We start from the raw sequence: 10,592 nt of genomic DNA, 5'->3' as shown, positions 1-10,592 counted from the left end.
GCTCTTAGTGTTGAAGAATTTGGACAAATAACTGGTACAGAAAATTACTGACTTGTGATTCACTGCTCACTGTTCCTGCTCTAACTGACAGCCAAACACACTGATAGCATTAGTGTAAGTGGGATGGTCTCTAAATTATTAAAGACAACAATGATGTAACCTGAGCTGGGAAGGCAGGCAGCTCTAGAAACTGGGGGAAAAAAAGCTATTGAAAAGCATCTTGAATTGTTTAGCAGGCTGTCAGTAACTGGCGGCAGCTTCACGACTTCATGCTTTGTTACGCAGAGGAAATTATATAGTTGCAGAATTCGGGAACACTAAAATAAAAGTGCAGCTCAGGGGCTTATTCGGGTCTACGCGGTGAATAAAATTCAGCCTAACTGCAATGGTCCTGACCTTCGCACTCCCAAACCACTTGCCTTTTGCATCAGATCGGCTCCTCAGAGGCTGTTAGAACCTCCAGAGCAGGAGCACTACAACCACAGTTCCACTGTGGCACAGCCCAGCCGCCTTTGTCCATGGAGACAAATTACAATCAGCTTTGCAGGTTATAATTAGGAATAACAAGTGACCTGGGTGTTTTCACCAGAGGGCTTGCACAGCCTTTCCCAGGTTGCAGACAGGGATGAACACTGGGACAGTGTCAGCATTGATGAGAGGGTTTGTCTTGCCTTGGCATGGATGTGTCCTACATGCTTGGATGAAATGTGACATGCCGTGGCTTGGAAGAGGCCGTGACAGGCACCTTTGTGAGAAGTGGGATACTAGATCCTCAACTTTTTACCCAATATGGCCCCTGAGCCTAAAAAAAGTTCTCCCAAAAGCCAAATCTCAGGCTCCTAAGAGGAAGAGGAGGTAATAGCTAAAAATGCAAATTCTTTGGCATAGCAGACAGTACATTTGCTAGGATTTTCTGACATAAAATAATAGACAAATTCAGCCCACTGTCAAAGCTTGAATTACTTTCTGGTTTCTATGTGCTGGTAGGCAGGGTTTCATAGCTGCCGTTTCATAGCTGGGTGAGCACAGGCTGGTCCCAGTGCATCTCTGTGCCCCCTGGCTGAGCTGCATACGCGTTGCTGCAGCCCCACATGCCTTCTCCCCTCCTGACCCTACAGTGATTTTTTTTTCCTTTGGCTTAGACGTGAACTTCCCCCAGGGACTTCCATAAATTAGGCTCATGTGTCAGCCTGTCCCCAGCACCCCGGGGTGTCAGCAGAACCATCCTACCAAGAGCACCACTGGCGGCTGGAAGTTTCCCGGCCTTTGGCCGCTGCCAGGCTGACTTCTAGCAGAAAGGGTTGTGTCTGCTTCAGTGAGTGTGCTGCTGCTTTCCTAGGCTGGAGGCCCAGAAAGCACAGGAATCTCTCTCAGTTGTTTCCTAGCTCATGTGCTAGCAGTGCTTGTGCTGGAAGATAGGTCTTGCTCTCACTAAATCTTAAGATACCCACTGCAGACAGATAGAGGGTAGATTCAAAGCCTCTGCAAATTATCACCAGTCTCCCGATCCATCTAGTCAACTAGGGGCATAAACTGTTAAAGCAAAATTATTTTTTTCATTGCCTTAAAAAAACAAGGGCAAGAAGTACTTTCAGAACAAAGCTGGAACAGGTTCCCCCCACAGCACAGCCAGCAGGGGATCTTCTGTCTACCTTATCTGTGCAGGGAGGGGAAAGGGTCCTACTGGTCCCATGTCACCCATGGGGAGGAGAGATCAAAGTCAAGCCCAGAACATGTCACTGAACCAACAATCACACCAAGGTCTCCTGCATCTGATCGCAGGGCTTGGAGATGCTTGTCTGCATGACCATGTTCCCCTGGGTTATGGCATTTGGTGAAAGTAAGAGAGACAAAGATGACCAGAGGTGATGTCTATGTGGAGCTGTGATGTGGCTTTGGGATGGCATCAATGGTCAGTTGAAAGAGGATGAATCCCTCTGGGTTAAAGTCCTGAGCATCAAGCCTGTGCTGGTCTAAGAGGAGCAGGAAAACAGGAAAAGCTGCATACCTTGCACACACACACACACGGGAGGATCTATCTTTGCCAACTCGTTTGACAGCCCATTGATGTAAATTATGATTTCTGGTTCCCTTTGTGAGAACAGTGCTTCTTCCCAGCACTGCAAACCGCTGCTGACTCACTGCCGCCGCTCGGGCAGCCGTCATGTGGCAGCAGCCAGCCCCTGCACCAGTCTGGTGACTGGGCTCGCTGGGGAGCTTGGGTCACGGCTGTTTTGCGCAGGCAGCTTTGCGCCAATGGCAGTCCCTCCGTGGAAGGTTTAACCTTGCACAGAGCTAACAACAGCCGGGCCCTGTGGTGAGTGGTGCCCTGTGGCTCCTGCTGCGGCAAAGGGCACCCTGAACCTGTTTGTGTGTGCAGATGTGTCAGGGCACACACATGCACGCATGCGTAGGCATGCACGCAGCGTTCTGTTACAGCTAACGTGCCCAAAAAGCATGCTGGGGAGCAAGGCAGCGCAATGCAATATGCAGCAGAGGCTGAACAAGCCACAGGGAGCTGTGTCCCAGCTACATCCACCCAATCACTGCTTGTGCGCAGCATGGGCTGGCATTCAGAGGTGTGTTATGGTCTGAATTTCCATCACTTATACCTCCGTTTGCTTTCCCTTGCTTTTTCCTTGTCATGGTACCAGGTGGATGTCCAGCAGACGTGCTGCGCTGTCACACCAGGGCACAGATCTACCCGTTGCTGCAGGCTGTGGCAGAGCCTCCAGAAATCGCCACCACCCAAAATGGTGCAGGAGAGCTAGCAGGGGTGGTGGGAAGGTGACAAGAAGGGATCTGCTTTGGGAAGAGTGTCCGCGATGAGAGGAAATGAGGGAAGTTGGGGCAAGGAGGAAGGATGCTTGCGAGCAGGGAGCCCAGACATGATGGGGGAACTCAAATCAGCCTGTGAGGGATGGAGTAACATGCCGAGAAGTGCAAATACGGGGGCGACTGATGGAATGTGGTCCAACACCTGCCTCCGGGCATGGAGGAGGAGAAAAACTGTGCTGGGAAACATGTCGTACCCAGCTGAGGGCTCCCAGACAGCCCTCTCCAGATGTCCAGGTGACAACAGTAGCTAAACACTCATAAATAGCAAATGAGATCACTGCAAACTGACAAAAATACATCAAACACAATGCTGAAGAAGGTGGGGCAAGGGAGATAGGGCGGTGGTGGCTGTGGCTGTTGCTTCGTGTGGTGGGTGTGGAAAGAGACAGTGGCATCTGCCGGCTACTGATCACTAAAGCCACCCTGCAAGGCTGTCGTGCTTGAGCTGTTTAATCCAGCAGCAATGAACAGGTTTGCATTCACACAGAGATCACGCGGCACTGTAGCATATGCTTTTCCTTCCTGGGAACATGGAAAGTGCTCAGCACTGGTCACACTGTAGGAAAGAAAATAACCTACATATCTGTGAAATGCAGAAGAGTTCCTTTGGAAAATATTGTCCCAGGATGGACGGGATTTTTTCCTGCCGTGGTTAAGAGGAAAAGGTGCTCTGACAACAAGGGACAGATATTGCTGCTATTTGCTATTGCTGGTATTTGCAGAGCTGGTGTTGTTGGAGGATTCAGGCTGTATTAGCAGCATCCTTCAGCCTGTCCCCAATGCAGTGCAGCCCTAATGAAGTAGCAGATCTTCAGGACAGGCAGATTTTCCTTTATTCCTGAGGTGACAGGCCAGAGGAGTCATTTCTCTAAAGTACATAGCCTGAGGCATATGCGATGTTAGACCTCCCAGTAGTACAACTTGTCTGGTTCTTCAGCAGGGAATTTTTTATGCAGTTGAAGTTGTCGGCTTAATTTTCCATCGTAAAGGCCAGTCCCACCCTGGGAAAACTCAGTGGGGAGGCACCTTCCCATGGGCAGGGGCTTAGGAAGAAGAGGGCTCGGCACCTGCTGAGAGGATGAGCACAGTGAGCATGGACCAGACCCCGACTCCATCCCACAAGCATGAGGATGTGGTGCCTGGAGCTGAGCAAAACTGGCAACATCTGAGGTTTTCCCCTAGCTTCCAGACCCAGAGCATCAAGTTGGTTTGTTGGAAGAGAAATAGCTTTGTTATTTTTGAGGGGAGCTAACCAAAATAAGAAACAGGACATAGCGCAGCTACTAAACTGAAGGTGAGGTGCAAACTGGGCTCCTGCTGAATGGAATAAGAAATGCTTGAGAAAGCCCCAGCTGCCTCCTGAGGTGCCCTCCTGAAACTCACTGTGCATAGATTTGTATTCAGAGAATTTTCCTGCTGCTCTGACTTGTGCTACATCATCTGCTCTCACAAATAAACCAATTTAATTACACAGACATGCTCTTTATTCATTCTTCCTGGCATACTGACAATTTCTGCATGTGCAGATGAGTTGTGTCTCAGCCTTTGCCAATGCAAATGCTCCATCCTCCAAATTTCCATTTTTTTTTTATATTTTATTTTATTATTATTATTATTATTTTTGTCTGAAGATGTTCAGTGGATGTGTATGCTTTCATACACAATTGTTACACTTTTGTTTGCTCTATGTTCCATCTTTAAGTGCCTAGAAGCGTACTGCTAATTTATGAATCAGAGTTGGTGCCTCACTGTATAGCGGAGCCATGCTTTCCTCTAGAGATTTGCTTTTGTTCTTCATTGCAGCTCACCAAAAGTCACGATGAAAGCAATCCACACTAAAAGAAGGTGCATTCACTATTCTTCTAAGGAAGAACTGTAAGCAGCTTCCTTTGAACTGAATTTTGTCAGGTTTGAAAAGATAATTAGCTACTTGTGAAGATCAAACACGAATCCAATTTTAATGTAAGTGTTGAATCAGAAACAAATAAGTAGCTTTTACTAACATCACTTTACAGAACCTTCTTATATTTGAAAGAAAAAGTAGAAATAGAAAAGAAAATAACATTACAGTGAATTGATTACCTTGCATACATTTTCTGCATTGAACAGAAATTTAAACCAAAGTAAATGTTCTCTTAAAACATTCACAGAAGTCAGTTAGATTTTGGAAGGGATAATAACGCCACAAAGTGTTATGGTATCTGGAAGTTATAACTTTATATATGCCATTAACACAAAGCCTGTCAATCTAAGAAAACCTCTCCAGCTCATGGTCATCACATCTGTGTGTAACAGCCCACAGGGCACATGCCTGGACAAAGCCTCTGCTGAGCCTCAAGGAGAGCCCAGGCTTCCCTGGGCTACAACCAGCAGTTGGAATGGTTTTTAAACTTAGTATTTTATCAAACGTTTTTTAAGCTGGGATTTTATCTACTATTAATCTGTAGACTCCTTTCCTCCACAGAACAATTGCAACCACGACTCTGAGTCACACTAAGAATGGCCCTAAGGAATATTACTTAGAGGAAAATAAAGTTGTTTCTGTCGCACAGAGATATCTGCTGGGCAGGGAGGGAACTGGAAGTTAGTAGCTCTGTCAGCAGGACTAGTGCTGGAGCTGACTCTGATTTGGGCTTGCAGCTGGGGTTTCATTTTTCCAAGTTTCACTGCTAAAGCTTTTGCTTTCCTGACTCAGCAGCTTCTGCTGGTGTCATGTCTTGCTTGGGCTGGGGGCTCAGGATTTCATATGCTAACTCATGAGCCTGGGTCTACTGGTGCATGTATTTGTACCCTCCAAGACTGGGTGTCCAGATCTTCCCTCAGAACTTGCATCCTTTTTCACAAATGCGCCAGCCACTTTCTCCAGCAGCTCTGTTACCTGTCCAAAAATGTTCATGACTGCTGAACATTGGCACTTGCTGGGAGGTCCTGGAGAAACGCTGCAACACCCAACCACGCCAGAGTAAGTCAGGGTTGCCATGGCAGCCCTAGCATTAATTCTCCTGGTTTCACGGTTTTCTGCCTCAACCTTAGTATTAGTTTAACCCCAGTTTATATATATCTGAGCTTTTGATGATAATTACTGTTTACTTCCAGTGCCTTGTTCTGCTGCTTTTTCTCCTGATGGACTCCAGCTCCCAGAGGGAATTAAATTGCCGCTCTCTCCGGTGCCCAGAAAGAGCACATGGTGAATATCTGCAAACTTGTCTAGTCAGATGTAGGAGAATAGTCTGAAATGGGCCTTTGTGGCTTTTATGGTGTTTGGAAAGAATCCACGAAAACTCCACTCACTGAATCACCTGTCCTGTTCCTGGAGGTGAGCTGTACGTGCTGGTGTAAGAAGCGATATTGGCAGAGGACAGAGAAAGACAGGGAAAACCAGGTGGTAGCAAAGAGCTGTCCGTGAGGGGTGGCAGAGAGAAGTGCAAGTAAAACTTGAATAACAGCAGTGGAAGGCAGAAGTGCCCAAGACAAATAAGACAGAGCCCTCCCAGCCCAGAAACGTATTTGCTGTGGAAATGGCAGGGCACCCCAGGGACTGCACTGCATCTGGTCGGTACTTGGTCTCACATTCTCTTTTCTGCTTTTTCCTTGCCAGCAGGAAGAGAGCCTTATTCTGCCATTGCACTTTGTTTGAAGGATAGTGCAAGGTCCCCCTTTGCTGCTGGAAATATTGTTTTTTAATTACAGCCAGCAGAAGCAATTTATTTGTTTACTAGTGTCCAGGAAACATACCCAAGGGAGATCTCTGAACATGACCACAAAGCTGATAAGGATTAATGGTAGATGATAGAACGCTGGATAAGGCTATTCAGACATTTAGGTCAATATCACCTATTAATAGCATGAGCATTAAGTAAATGAATATCAGGTTATTATATGCTATTATATTTAATGAGAGTCAGTATTTACTTTTCCTCTAAAGACTGCTGAGAACCATGTTTAGCCTCATTGCATGCTCTGGCAGCCAGGAGGGCAACCTGCCTATTTCACCACTGGCGAGTTTAGTACAAACGTCACATCTGAGCTTTAAAAGGGCACCGTGTGGCCTGTAGCTTTTATTCTAAGACAAAGCTCACAGTATTTAACCTATTCTACGTTGCTAGCAGGGAATGCGTTATTAGTGGAAACAAATCTTCCTTCTACAGGTGTTGAAACCTGCTGTGGAAGCTAACAGAGTCATCGGTGGTCACTTGCAAAAGCAGTTCCAAGAACCTAGTGTTGGCATTGCTGTGGCTTATCCAGCACCTCCAGGTCCCTGCTGTGCCCTGGTTGAGAAACAACAAAACAGCTCCTTTGCTGACATCTGCACTTTCATTCTCACCTCCCTTAATTTCCTGCAACTTCATTTAAACTAAAAAATAATCATAATTCCCAAAACATTTAGGAAGTGCAGAAACCCAGCTGTATCCTGCCCATGATGGGTCAGTGTGCGTGCACAAGCCCAGGTGGGGAAGCTCTGTTTCCCACCCCAAGCAACCGCCTCCACAGGGCTGTTTCCAAACTGCTGCAGCCCAGCAGGATTTCTTCCTTTCTCCCTGGGTTTCCTTTGCTGTTCTTCAATTCTGGCACCACCCCAGACCTCCAAGACTGCCTCTGCTTGCCCTGCAACACTCTGCTCGGAGGGGCTACACCAGAGGCTGGAGATCCCTGGTAGAATTGAAACCAACCAATATCCACCAAGAACTTTTGGGTAGAAACAGAGATTGACTGGGAAAGTCTATCTATCCATTCGCTGATTTGAGTCAAGCTATGGGCCTGTGGAACTGAAACTGCTCAGGGAACTCTGGAGGCTGTGCTAAAAAGGAGTTGATTTATTGTGCTTATGTTATGGAGGAATAGAAACTTCTCTGGCAGTGGGCAATAAACAACCACCTGTGGGGATGCAGAAAGCAGTGATGTTAAAGAACATAAAATTGAAGATATTTCTTAATGACACCATTTGAGAAAGCCAAACTTTCTCAAGTTTGAGAAAGCCAAACTGTCAAGCACTTCATATACTTCTTATATATATATGCAGTATGTCAGTGCCAAGCTCTGGATGAGCTGCCACGCTGGACCAGCATCCCCACTAACACGGGGCGTGGAGAAACACCCTTGAGAACTCAAAACCCATCTGAAAAGCAAGAGGAGACCTATAGATACCAGGAGACAAAGCCAAACGGGGGAGCAATAAGCCTGTATTCTCTGTGTGAGAGTCAAAAGTACCAGCACACTGCTTATCCCATTATTTTATGGACTGCTAGACTGCAAACCAGCACACCCGGCCCTCAGCATCGATCAGAACAAACCTGAGCGGTTTCCTGTATCGCTGCACCAAGCCCTGGAGATGAGGAACATCTGCGTTCTCCATGCTGGGACCCACACGGTGCAGAAATGGTTTTCCCATTCAGGGGAAACTTACAATATTTTGAACTTTTCTGTCCCCATCAGCCAAAAATTCAAAAAACGGGGAGAAATGGAAATCTCAGCCATTTTGTTTTGAATAGAGCTCTATAAATCATGCAGCCTAACAAGCAAAAGAGTTTACTTTAAACGTCTTTGTTTAGATCTTTGTTCTAAATTTACAACTTTTACTGGCTTTAAATAAAATCCTTACAGTTGCTTATATACAACATTTTTCCTTGGTTTAATTTTAGACATGTACAGCTAAATGTTAAAAATGCATTACTAAGTAGTTGAAATGTCATAGTCCTAGATTAAACTTCTCTAGTGGAATTAAATTAAAGGTTTCTGCTCCTGGTTTAGAGCAGCACAGTGTGAATGTTTTATAGCAGCAGCAAAGCCAGAATTACAGGTTGAACTCCCAATCTGTGTGCATGACTAACACCAGGAAAAACAAAAACAGTTTGAACTTTTAAAGGCTGGAGCCAAGGAACAATAAAGGCAATGTAACTTATTTTAGAGTCAGCTTTCTTCTGGAAAGAAGCAGCTCCTGCTGTGGCCCCATGCTCCTGTGGCTTGGAGCTGGGGGTGCACCCCAGGGAGGATGCCCGGAACCCTGTGGTTGTGACTGCACACTGTGCCCCTGCCCAGAGGCAGCCTGGAGGCAATGCATGCTCTCAGGTAAGCCTTCTGGGGAAAATTAACCCCCCCCAAACAGTGGGGTGCTAAATTCCAGCCCCCGTATTGTGTTGGCTCTGGCCCTGTCGGCAGTGCGAGGGAAGTGGCTGTAGGAAGAGGCTAAGGAAAAGCCTCCTCCGAGTTTTCCCATGCCACCACTGACCCTGGGAAGGACTTATGTCTGCTCCCATATTTAGCACAGGAGGGAAATGCCTTCTTCAGCAGGAAGGACGTGCTTGACCCTCCTCTTGTCATGTCCCAGTGTGCAGGACAGCAGTGACCTTCACCAAGAGGGTGAGGGATGCACCACTGCTGGCTTTTGGGGACGATGTGGCACATCTGAGCTAGTGGCTGGGCAGTGGTTGGCAGTTACGGTAGGAAGCAACAGAAACGCTCCCTGCTGCTCTGGTTTGGTTTTAAACTCTCATCTAAGTAGTGATGAAGTTTTTTATAGCCTCCTCTCTCCTAACACAGCCCATCAGCAATCACCTTCCCCACCAGCGGTCAGAGGGAAGGTGCTGCCCCTGTTGTAGGGAAGGTTGGGTGGAGATGTGTGGCTTGGGCCTTTCTGACATTGTAATGCAAAGCAAAACACCCCACGGAGCACAGCTGGAGAGCACTGTTCTCCGCTGGTCCCAGCCCCATTTCCTCCTCAGCATCTCAGGCACATTCATGACATGCCAGAGAGTAAAATTTCCCATTTCCTTCCTCAGCTAAACCTGGAAGGGGCAATAAATAACAAGAGGAGTCTTTTATAAGCAGATATCAAGTACTCACATCCGTGGCATGTTACTAAAGTTATACAATAATTTGCTCTCAGAATATCTATTTGTACAAGCAACATTCTGGTAGTTTTGCAGTCTCTGGCTGGTCTCTTCTGCAGAAAGTCTCACTGCTCCTGTGAAGTTTCCTTTGCAGCAGTGTCCTTCCTGCCATGATGATTCCCTTTAGCTGGAGATGATCAGGAAACAAACAAACAAAAAAAATGAATAAAATATTTAAAAGAGATCAAGCCAAATAAAATTGTAGAGTTTCTCAGGACAAGTCTCACAAACAGTCAGTATTTTTCACCTGAAAGGACAGAAGACTTAAGAATCTTTGTTAATACACTTTTTGAAATAGCTTCATTCAAGCATTTTGGATAAATGGCAACCATCTGGCACGATCTGAGGCTCTCCCGTCCTCTGTATGTTTTGTGCATGCTGCATTTTCAGCAAAAGGAACAAAGGACCACCACCTGCAGAGCACCTGGTCCTGGAGAACACCTTTCCTGCAGAAGGCCTGGAGATGTCAGGAGTGTCACTGGGATGGAACAGGTGGAAAAAAGTGCTGCAGGAAAGTGTCCAGTGCTGAACGTTAGTGAGTGGGGGGCTTGAGCAGTCTCAGGGCAGTGGATATGGGAGAAATGGAGGTTGGAGAGGTCTGATCAAGGGCTGCCCAGGGGGCGGCTCACTTAGGGAAAGTGCTGGGCACGGTCCCAGCAAAGAGGGGACAGAGTAAGGACTGGAGGCAGCACAGCGAAGGGTGCTGTGATATGTGTGTGTGAGCGGGCGGTGAGGCTGGGGGTGTAATACCAGGTGTGTAAACATTGCAGATATTGCTCCTGTGGTGTGTTTTGTGGGATATCATCACAGCAGCATGGTGCAGCTGTCTGCAATGACTGGCAAATATCCTTCTTCTACAGATGAAAA

The sequence above is a fragment of the Anser anser genome, assembly GCF_964211835.1.
Source record: "Anser anser genome assembly, chromosome: 13".
Taxonomy (NCBI): Eukaryota; Metazoa; Chordata; class Aves; order Anseriformes; family Anatidae; genus Anser; species Anser anser.
The sequence above is the reverse complement of the archived record's forward strand: the minus strand, read 5'-3'. Positions refer to the sequence as shown.